This window comes from Nelumbo lutea, chromosome 2 (genome assembly GCF_056320005.1).
Source record: "Nelumbo lutea isolate HS-2025 chromosome 2, American lotus-T2T, whole genome shotgun sequence".
NCBI lineage: Eukaryota > Viridiplantae > Streptophyta > Magnoliopsida > Proteales > Nelumbonaceae > Nelumbo > Nelumbo lutea.
The window spans coordinates 95,395,225-95,407,157 of NC_142685.1; the positions used below are offsets into that span (position 1 = coordinate 95,395,225).

Consider the following 11,933-nt stretch of genomic DNA (forward strand, 5'->3'; position numbering starts at 1 on the left):
TGACCATTTCACTCCATCAAGAAATATCCCAATTTGACGATCCTTATTGCTCGATACATTCTAAATCACAATTCCTCGCATTGGCACTGCCTAACCATCAAACCCCATCACTCACTACAACAAAAAAAGGCTTTTAGTGGCGGACATATCCGCTGCAATAAGTAAAAAAATCTGTTGCTATAGAGTTATAGTGGCGGATCCCCAACGGATTGTCTTTCGCCGCTGTATGTCACATCAAGATAGGTTCTAGTGGCAGATATTAAAACTGCCACTACAAATAATCAACAATGGCAGATAAATTTATTATTGCGGCACATACATCCATCGCTAAATGGTTGTCCAATTGTCACAAATACTTATATCTGCTGCTATAAGTATGTAATTTTTATATGTAGCGACGGATATTTCCGCCACAAACATCTACCTTTATAATATAGCGGCAGTTATATCTGCCACTATAAATCTACATACTAATACAAAACGGTAGATATATCCGCCATTATAAATTCATGTTTTAATATAAATTGGCAAATATATCCGCCCCTATAGATCTATGACTTAATATATAGTAGTGAATATATCCGCCACTACTATATATTATTTGAGCCACTTTATTTATTCAACCCGTATAGTAGTAATTATACAAGAAATCTGCTCAATTTTGACATCTCGCAAAAATTGCAAATAAAAATATAACAAAGTGAATATTTTATTTAATGATAAAGGTACATCAAAATATTAGTTTCATACATTAATTCATAGAAAAATACCAAATTATTTTTAAATAAAATATTAAACAACAAAAATGTAAAATATTGATCACCAATATCTTCAGCAATGCCTTTTTATATAATTCTTGTATTGATTCAACCTGAAAAACAAAGAAAACAAATAGAAAAATTAGATTGTTTGTTATATATATCAAAATGAAATAAGTAATCCCGAATTCAAACATTTTACAAATATCTAAGGTTCATATGTTTAAAGACTAGTTAAAGACATAAAAAGAACCTAAGAATTCTACTTTACGATAATCCAAAGTGAAAACACTTAGATATGGAAGTGGGTGACGGATTGAATTGTGCACGAATTCATAGATTTAATTTGGCCATGAGTCTATTATTTTTAGATTTTTCATAAGAAAATCTTTTTGATTTTAAACAAAATTTCTTATAAATTTCTCAATTTGCTTTGTGGGATTTATTGATTTGAGGTATACTTTATCTCAAGGGTGCAAAAAAGGACCTATAACTGCACCAGTAAGTAGTGGCTTGGTATAAACAAATGGCTCTGAAAAAAGCAAGAGGAAAGGCTAATATGGTTTGTAATTTCCAGAAGTAAGCTTAGAGCTTGCAATTGTTTTAATTTTCAGTTAATGGAAGTTCCAATATAGCCTTCTCTAATAGTTGAATAAATAGGGGAGGAAGATATCATGTACCATTTTCATGGATGTATATAGGACGGTTGTCATAAACTTGTTTGGAATACTCCAACACACCTTGTAGACTAGATGCTTCAATGGGGAACTGAGCTTACCAATATCAGATAACAAGGTGAGAGTTAATTGGTTGGTGCACTCCATCATATATAGTAAGCTGCAGAATATGCAAGTTTAAAGTAAGTTCCATGGTTTCAATTAGAACCTACTAGAGAAATACCAAAGTTTGAATCGTCAAGTAACTACTACACCAAAGGATAGCCAATAGAAGGATGATAGTCAAAGCTATCAATCTGTCTTAATCAAGTTTCAATAAAAAGTCAAGTTTTGCGTCTGAATTGCACATTGGAGTTTAAGTTTATGAGTTTGCATTGACTCTGACATATATTTAATTTGCACTATGTTCATCTGAGTTAAGTCAGCTTACCTTTAAGCATCACAATCATGTATTTTATAAAATCTCTTTGATCAACATTGAAGCTCTCTGAGTGTTGTTGACTTGTTGTGATTGAGCTCAATGAAGTCATATGAGCCCTTAATTTGTTTAAATTGATTTAGGGCGAAAGAAGGGATCCTTAAGCAATCAATCTTCCTCACAGCTGCAGGGTAGTCTCCAAAAAATAAAGGATCCTTAAGTCCTCCGGCAGATGATGCATGTGCAAGCAAGATATTATGTGTAACAATTTATGGCTTTGTAGTTAATTTCCAATTGTGCATTTAATCCAAAAAGGTGAACAACGCCCAGGTGGAAACACTACACTGTCGTAACCTTCGGAGGCAAAGACATTGGGATCATTCAAAGTAGGTTCAATGAGACAATCTATCATTTAACTCTCTAAAGTACACATCTGCATAACGTGTAAAATCATTCCTACATCCATATAGGGATTGACATTATCATACTCATTATTTGATATTCAGTTTTACATTTGATGAATGATAAATTTAGTATCAACGAGATATCATATGGGGGTGAGAAAAACTACATAATCTTTTGGCTAAGCCATACACCATACTCATCTTCAAGCACTAAAGATAGGTAACAGTTGTTATCTTATGTGCTTGTACAAAATGAGTAGGCGGGATCCTTCTCTTCATTTAGTCTGGTTCAACAAATATGTCCAAGGGATATTGTGGTATGGAAAATATGTGAAGCTTTTCTTGTTATTCATACCCTTCAAGCCTGAACGAAATTAATGTACCTTTATCAGTAGTCTGGCCTTCTTCTGATGAATTTGAGTTGGGTGGGCCCTGTTCCAGGCAAGCTTGGGATGGCATACCAACTGAATTAAGATGCCTTGTTCAACTTCAAGCACACCTAGATCCTCATGTTTCATACCATCTGGTCCTTGATTCTAAAAGAAAATCCTACCATGGTTTACCTTAGGCTTATAAATCAAGAAGGCCAATCCAGAGTTCAAGGGAGACTTTCCTGAAAGGTTCCAGAAGCTGTACTAGGTCAGGCCCTTAAAACCGAAAAAGTAATCCTAGGGGGTTACACCTAGATCAGGTCCTTAAAGTCTGAAGGAGCGGTCTCGGGATTTGTTTAAATTAGCCATCAATATTGAATTTTGTTAATTCAGCCAACGATAGGCACCTATTTCCAAGTGCAAGCTTCAACCTTTGTGATGCACATGTTCCTAAAAGAAGACATTTGGACTATTTGATTAATAGCATGTAGCCATGTACCACTAAAAGAGGCAATTAGGTTCTAACCCAACCCAGGTGGCTTATTCACAAGGTGAACTAAACACACTGAGGGCTGAAGCTGTCACAAAGTTAATTACACAGGAGAGTAAAGACTAGTCATCCACTAGCAAAACTCAGCAAGAAGGTTCCAAAACTAATTAAGTTAAGAAAGAGGAAAAACTAAAACTAACATGAAGAGGTTAGTGATTTGGGAACCTACAAGAGTAAAACAACAAAAGGTTATTTATCAAGGTTCAAGTGAATTTTGAACTTACCTAAATTATCTCCAAACATCACAAGCAGGGGAAACATCCTGAGGGCTAACACTTCATTTGTGTTCTTATTATTTTTCTTTCTTTCTTTTAGTCTAGAGTACTTCAACTGGATCTGCAGTTACTTCAGCCTGGAGGTTTGCATTTCGTCCAAGAGAGACTAGGAGAACTATACCTGTACAACTGATCCAGGGTATACACCATCAGACTTGCATTTTCATAAAAGATGGTGATGCTTAAATCATGAGGGTCAACTTGCTATCCACCTACCCACTGACCTTCAATCTCTATGGTCACATGTTGAATGGCCTCTAATCCTAAATTATTTGACAACCTATCTCGGTGTGGGAATTCTCTTAAATGGAAGCTAAATTTTTAAAGACTGCAATCTCCATGAGGTTTTGCCACATAGTCCAGCCTAGGATCACCATTCAAACGTCCCAATAGGAAGGTCTAATTACCTAGCCTAACACATCTACTTTCATGTGAAAGAGGATACTTGTTACTTCTGTAGCACAAAATTAATCACAGGATGCTAGTGAAGATGATAGTTACAGCTAGACAAAACACTCAAGGCAACTAGTTCAAAGAGATATGATGCTTACTGTATTATCCCAAACCAGAAATGGAAGGCTGTACTAGCACCCAAACCCATAGGTGGGGTCCTTTCTATGACCGAATTAAGATTCATGCCTAGGCAGACTCCATCCTTCAAGTATTGTCTACAAAAAAGGGGCTATTTTCCCAATCAATCCACTTGAGGATAGGTCCCTGCTTATAATACATAAATAAATCCATTAATAAATGGAACTAATTTATAATGATTTTGTAATATACACATCATAAAAATGGAATTAATTAGTCCTAAAGTTTGTACAACACTTACAGTAGTATGATGCTGGGGGAATTGTAGTTATCATAACTGCATTGCAAACCATCCCAAGTGTAACTCTGGGAGGCATGCATCTCCTTGCCAGTTTCTCTTCACACCATATGTTTCTTTGATATTCAAAATGGCATCAACTAATTTTCCACAAACAAAAAGAAAATCAAACTCAAATACTATAAAACATTAAACAAGAAAAGGAATATTGAAATAAAACCTATAGTACCCGGATACTGTATAGTGTTAGATACACCCCACATCAGTCATCTAACTCAAGTCAAATAGTATTGTCACACAACAAACAAAGTTTGAACATCTGGCTGCTAGGATAATAATTAAGTTGGCTTCATATTTCAATTGTATAGAGATTTAGAACTTTAATTTAGATCGACATGTGCCGATCATACAAGGATTACAGGCACGGTATCAGAGATGAGGTGCAAATCATACAAAGAGTCCATGGAACAAGAGCTTGCTGCCCACCTACGAGATGAGATCAGACATCTTCAGATTGTGGACAAAAATAAATTTCTACGTATTTGCTTGCAAAATTAGGAGAAATATATAGTTGTAAAAAATTACAATTGCAGGGGGAGGGAGATGAAGGAAGCAGTTGTTTACTGTAAAAAAATAGAGAAAAAAAAAAGGAGCCCTCCTAAATTTTTGTCGAAGCCTGAAATGGAGAAACGAAATATTTCATGGCAAGAAAAAGCTTCTTTCTTTTTAAATGACAAGGAGGGAAACTCACTCTTCCTCTAAATTCGCATTTTTGGACTGATGGAGGATCCCTTTCTTATTATGTATTGGATTACTACACATCCTTGAAGGCATTATAAAAGTCATTGTTAACTGCATTATAATTTTGAAGTGATTCAACTAACAAAATCAGGACTTCAAATTTGGGGGGAGGGGGGCCATTGAAATTTCTCCAACCTAAACAACTGAAATATTAGTTCTCAGCTCCATGTAATAAGCAAATCGGCCAAAATTGTTAGCTAAGGCCAAGGGGATTAGCAAGTGTCTTTCAGGTCAAACTGAAAGAGTAATCAGCAAATACCACAAAATGGGAAAGCAATGAAAGAAAAAAGGAACCTGTAAAGTTCCAACCCATAATGTAGAACTGTAGATCTTGAACTCTCTTAAATAATGGCCACTGTATCTAGAACTACAAGCGTGTTAATTAAATACATTAGAGATATCAAAATAAGGAAGACCTACAAAAAATGTTAAGTCAAAAAATATATCAATGACTTAAGTCTAGCCCAAATAAGATGATAAAAATATCAATTTTTTGAAGTAGGAAAAGGACACAAAAAAGGGGTAGGAGCGAAATATAAACAAAACCTTAGATGTTGAAAAGAAATTACCTCTAAAGGAACAAGCCTTCTTCAAGAGTACCCCTTAGGCTCAACTCTTGATGACCCAAATCCTTGCAGGAACCACAATGTTTTCCTGGGCAATTAATCATATCTATTCCCCCATACGAATACTTCTCCAACCCATAATTTCTGTCTTTCTTCAGTCCCCTCACATTAACTAGGGTTATTGCAAAGGAAAAGAGAACCCTAACGTAGAATTGAAACAGAAAAATAGCTAAAGAAAGGCAATGGCTGACGGTCATGGAGATGACCAGCAAGAGGATTTGACATCTAGGTTTCTGTTTACATTTTAGGATTCTGTGAATCGCCATTGAGATGCAGAGAATCAAGAAGCTCTCGATGATGAAAAGAGTGAGCGCTTACTCCAGTATATTCATCATCCTGCCAGTCCACTAGAGATAGAGAGAGATTGACAACAATGGGTACGTAGCACTAATGGCTGTCATTGGAATTTTGGGGGCCTCCGGTTAAACCTGTTGGTAAGAAAACGAAAATGAAATGTCTAATGATTCAAGAGTGGAGAAGATTAGAAGAACAATAAGAAAAGAAAGAACACAAAGGCCTGTTTGGTAATTCATTTTTTCAAATCATTTATTATATTTATAAGTACTTATTGGGGTGGAAATATTTAGTAAGCTACTTTCTTCATAAGTGTTTATATTTATTCAATTAACAATTTTAGCTTTTACTTCTCTTATACTATATACAATACTTTTCAATAATAATAATAATAACTAATGTTAACAATAATAATAATAATACGATGAAGAGCGTGACAACCTCTCCTTAGTCTCTCTCTCTCTCTCTCTCTCTCCTTTTCTTCTTCTTCTCCTTTGTTTTTGTTCTTCTATAACCATTGAACCACGAACAAGACACTCTTCATCTTCCTCTCCAAAAGACAACTAGCAGCGGTAGTTACTAGATCGAGCTCTATTTCAAAGATCTGAGATCGAGTTACGAGCTCTGCTTTAGAGATCTGAGATCGAGCTACGAGCTATGTTTCAGAGATCTGACTTTAAAGCATAGAAGAAAGAGGCCAAACGGTAGGTCCACCGGCCGTGATTCCTCACCGCCGATCGTTGCCGGTGGACCAACAACTGGTGCGCCACTATTGCTTGGGTTTGAGGATCGAATGAGTGGAGAAGGGAGAGGTATTTTAGTCATTATACAAATTTGTTAGGGACTGGTTTCGTCCTAATATTTTGGAGAAATACTTATTCAAGAAGTACTTAAAAAAAAAAGACAACTTGAAGTCACTTTTTCAAAGTACTTCTTTAAAAAAAGTACTTTTTTCTCACTTTTTTACCAAACACCCATTAGTACTTAAAAACCACTTAACGTGTGATCCCATGTCTTAAAAAAAATATTTCTTAAAAGTACTTATTAAAAGTGTTCTCAAACAAGGCCAAAATAGAAAATCAAAGAACGACATTTATGGCTGCTCTCAACAATGGTGGGACGAGGGAAAGCCAAAAAGGAGAGGTGTATAAGGCAGATGATAAATTCCGACCAATAGTGGCACTTTTTGGTAAATGCCATTGGAAGGGAGGTGTATAAGGCAGATTTATTTCCGTCGGAATGAAATATGCCGCTACACTACAATATTGTTGTAGTTGAGATAAATACCCTTTTATCCCTCCTATGGAAATTTTTCAAGCACCCTAGAACCCCATGGAAATTTTTATTACAAAATTTTCCATTTTATCCCTCCTATGAAAATTTTGATTCGAATAGACTTGTTAGTTGAGATAAATCCAGACATCTTGAGGTTTAGTCCTATCACTTGAATTCTACACATTACACCCCTTAGACTTGCCCTCTCATTGCAAAAACCCCTTGCACATTTTCATTTAGGTCCTGACACATCTTTAGAAATCACCTAAAGCCTCCATTTAAACCTATAATCAATCCTAGCCCTAGATTTGAGCCACACTCTTTTTCCATCCTAAGATCTACCCAACCGATGGCAAACCCTCCCCAAAACCCTAAATTTAAAACCCTAGCTACCTCCCTCCATATTTACCTCTCAATTTTGAAATTTGAATTTTAAATTTAAAATTTGGATTTTAAATTTTAAATGTCCATAAATGGGGGACCCTTTTAAAGAAGGTTGTTCCCTTAGCCTTAATTGTGGTAAAAGGGAGAACTAATAGAAAAACAACTGCCGCTAATACCAATTTGGCTGCCACTAAAACAACTTTTAGCGGCAATCGCCACTGCTGCTAATACTAAGTCAGCTGCCACTATAAGTTTGGTGCGTGTTTTTTAGCGGCAGCTGTGGACTTCTTTAGCAGCAGTCGCAACTGTGGCTAAAAGTATGCTTTTTTTTCTTAAAACCTTTTTTTTTTTCTAATTTTCATCAAATTACTTGTTTTCTCTATATTCATTTAAACTGAAATAAAATATAAAATAAAAAAAACATCAATTACAATAAATTTTAAAAAACTATTCTCCATTCAAAATATTTGAATTACAAATACATCTTAATTTCAATTTGATAAATTCTTGTTTACTTATAATCTGAATTTTAATAAAATACATATCTACTGATAAAAAAATTGATAAATTCTTGTTTGTACAGGAATTCAATAGGGTCTGAACCAAGCTCTCTTCTTCCACCCCTCGTGTTTCCAACCACTTGTTCTGATCGTACTGGCTAACTTGCTCACGGAGCTCTTGTGGCAGCAACCTCGTGTTTCCAACCTAAGAGCTTTGTTCTTCCATAAATTGCTGTTAGACAGGAGAAAGGTTAAAAAATAGAGGAAAAATAAGAAAGAGAACAACAGAAGAAACCATCCCATCAAATTTAGAAGACTTCACAGAAAGCATTTGCAGCTAATGTAGGCCATGAGAGAATGACTAAACTGCAAACTGATCCTTGTGTTGAATAAGATTAGACTTCACTTCATCTACATGACAATCAGGTAAGAAGTCAACGAGTAGGAGTCCTGCATTTGGACCCAAAATTATCGGGTTAAACTGTTAATGGGAAACAACATTATTTAAGGATAGAATAAAACAAAACAGACAAGTAACGTACAAAAACATACTTACCCTTGTAACCTGAACTGAAGAGATCACGTGCTCCCCATGCAGATAACCTGAGAATCACTGGTCCACTAAGCCCCCAGTGAGTGACTAACATGGGACCAACCTAAAACAATAAAGTATTAGTTACAATGCAAGACATGCATTCTGAGGTTTCCAAGCAATATATGCAGGCATGCCTGTGTAAGTTGTGGTATATGCCTTCCAATACTTCCTAATTTCAGCTTTGCTTTAACTCTGCTAAATGTAACCTGAGCATGGAAATTATATAAATGGATTAGGAAATTCTCCGAAAAAAAAGAAACAACAGCATCAATCCGAACTGTTATCAGCAACAGCAATTGAGATGTATACTCATGATTGGTTACATAGCTCATTGTACATGTCTTGTTTGTAACAGATCCAGAGTTGATGGTAAAAGACCAAAACTTCTTACCATTTACTCTTTCCTTTTTCTTCTTTCTAATCAGCCAACAATAGCAGAGAGTTGATAAAAGTAACACTGCAATGGCAATTGGGACAACAATAGCAACAATGGTTACAGCTGATGTTGTATTCCTTTTGAGGATAAAAAGAAAAACTTCATATATAGAACATGAGCTGACAAATTCATAAATATTCAAACTTGGAACTGGATATAAGGAAAAAATGCTAATACCAAGCAATTAGATTTCAATATTCAGTGAATAGTACTTAAGGTGGTGTTTGATAAAGCAGAAAAGCTCTTTTTACGGATCTGATATCTGAAAATAGCAAATCTACTTTTTCAGTTTTGCTACTTTGTAGAGACTGTAATATTAAAAAATAAAAAAGAGGGCATTTCAGTTTTTCGGACCTAGTCCACTGGAAATTTGCATGATTCACCCCTACACTATACCTAGTCCACTGGAAATCCAACCAAGAACTGTGGTAGCAAAGATATCAAAACCTTGGCTGAGTCCTTGGTTGAGAGTGTCACCTTGAGTTGGTACCTTGGCTACTATGGAGAACCTTGGCTGAGAGGGTGTCACCTTGGGTCAATACCTTGGCTATTGCTAGGTCATTTTGGCCAGGTTACTGGGCTTAGGTGAGGCTGGGCTCAGGTTGGGATAAGGTCATGTTAGACTCATTTGCGCATGTGTATACTTTAATGGAATAATTTTATTTTAGTTTAAAAAACCTTCATCATTTCAAGTTTAATTTCATTAGGATGGATTCACAGGAGGTTGAGGTTGAGGTTGTTCAGAAAAAAATTTACTTTCAAGAAATCTTTAAATGCCTTCAGTCTATTTCCTTATAAATTTATTAAAAAAAGTAAATGACATACTTAATTTAGGCAGCGGAATTTGAGCTATCTGTGAAAAACGAAAGTAAAAATAAAAAGAGAAAGAAAACAAAACCATGCATATAATGAAACCATATCATTTTGCAACAAATAAATTAAGAGATAATTTTGGTGATCAGGTGAAGGGACAGGACAGCAATATTCCAAATATGAGCACTATCACCACCTTTGAGATAGAATCAGAAATGCAAGAGCTGGTCCAATGTGTGCTCCTGCCCTCTGATGGTATTGATCCTGCAATCAAGAAAACATTCCTCACTGTTGCCAAGAGCTACTACTACACAGCCTATTGTTCGAAGAACATGATCAACTGCCACACACACATACACAACCCTAACAACTGAGAGTGGGACTGCGGTTATGGAAAGACTGGTAGTTTTTGTACTTATTGGAACCTCTAAACTAGAAATTTCTTCATTTTTATGTAGCTCTACTATACCATAAAAGAAAGTACCTAAATGCAAAATTTTTATTAGTAACTGATTTTTGTGAGAAAGAAAGAAACACATGACTATTGAAACAAGGCAAGTTGTTTGTCTTATGTTTTTTTTCATCAGTAAAAAAGAGCAGTATTATTAATAATAGAAAGGTGTTACAACATTGAGTAGCCTTGGCTACCCCTTACAACAGAAAAATGAAAATTCCCAGTGACTCTGCTCTTCAAGGTTACAGCTGCTCTTCAAGGTTAACTAGCACAATGGATTAATAGCTGCATATCATCATCCATGCCTTTATCCCAACTGTGGAACCTTTTAATACCTCTCTTAAATTGTGGGTGACATATTAAATATTTCTTTTTAAGTTTGAGTTATTAAAGAACTTGCATTTTTTTCATAAATTGCTAGGGGAAAATGTCCCTTGCCTCCTTTGCTCTGTCCCTGGAAGGTCTAAAGTTGATGCTTTTTTAAATCCCTCCTGTTGTTAGAAAATGTATTTTAACTCTTTTTTTTTTTTTTTTTTTATCTATCCATTAATTACTTGCCTACTTTCAGAGAGGAAGAGAACTATATTTAAACAATAGCAAATATTGCAACCTAGAATTACTCCAGGTATTTGTTAGAACATTACATCATATTCAATAAGGTACACACCAGTGCACGATTAGTAAGATCAACTGATGGAAATGTCACAAAAGCTTGACCCCTCATTCTTCCCTCCTGAAATCCCAAGGGTTTTATGTAGTTTAGTGTATCATTAACAAAAGAACTTAAATAATATGAATAAAGCATATTTATGAGACCCAGAAAAATAAACTTATGATTCACATCATACACATGCCATCCAAAATCATGTCAAAGCAAGAAACACCAATAGGATCCACCATCATATGTACTAATTTTTCAAATCTCAATTACATGCACGCACTATGCAAACATAGTGAAAATATATAAAAGTTCTATTAAAAGGACAATATGGTATATGCAGATCTGTGCATCTTCAGAGCCTCTGGAATAAGAAGCAGCTTTAGCATATTACTACCTACATTTCTCCGTTGGGGTGGTAGAACTATGGCTTTCAAACTGGAGCTTGCTGCATCTGAAAGTTACAAACTCATCATTGCACCAAGTAATGGACCCTAGTATGATGTTTATAAACCTCTTCGGATCAATTCCTCGATGCATTGTGATCAGGTAACAAGACTCCAAGGTTGGAAAATGTACGAACTGATCCTTATGGACTTAGACAAAAGTTACAAACTCAGAAGAACAGAAGAAAGAAAAGGTAAAAAGCTGGACATAATCTGAATGATCAGTAAGATAAAACCTCAAACCCCCTTCAAAAGAAAGGTAGAATCCATGAAACCTCTACACTTAATTCCCAGTGTAAAATCTCATAGACCCCATTTCCATGTTTTAATATTTAACAAGAAATAGAAATTTTCATCTTTAAGACTCCA

At 35.3% G+C, this 11,933-nt stretch overlaps 1 long non-coding RNA gene across 1 annotated transcript; it reads right to left on the reverse strand.

Moving 5' to 3' along the window:
• Positions 1-686: 686 nt before the first annotated feature.
• LOC148872155 (uncharacterized) lies at positions 687-6,182 on the reverse strand. Its single transcript, XR_016108039.1, has 4 exons — positions 5,653-6,182; positions 4,286-4,422; positions 4,005-4,170; positions 687-871 (listed from the first exon to the last, which is right to left on the reverse strand). It is a non-coding gene; the product is annotated as an uncharacterized LOC148872155 (long non-coding RNA).
• Positions 6,183-11,933: the final 5,751 nt, after the last annotated feature.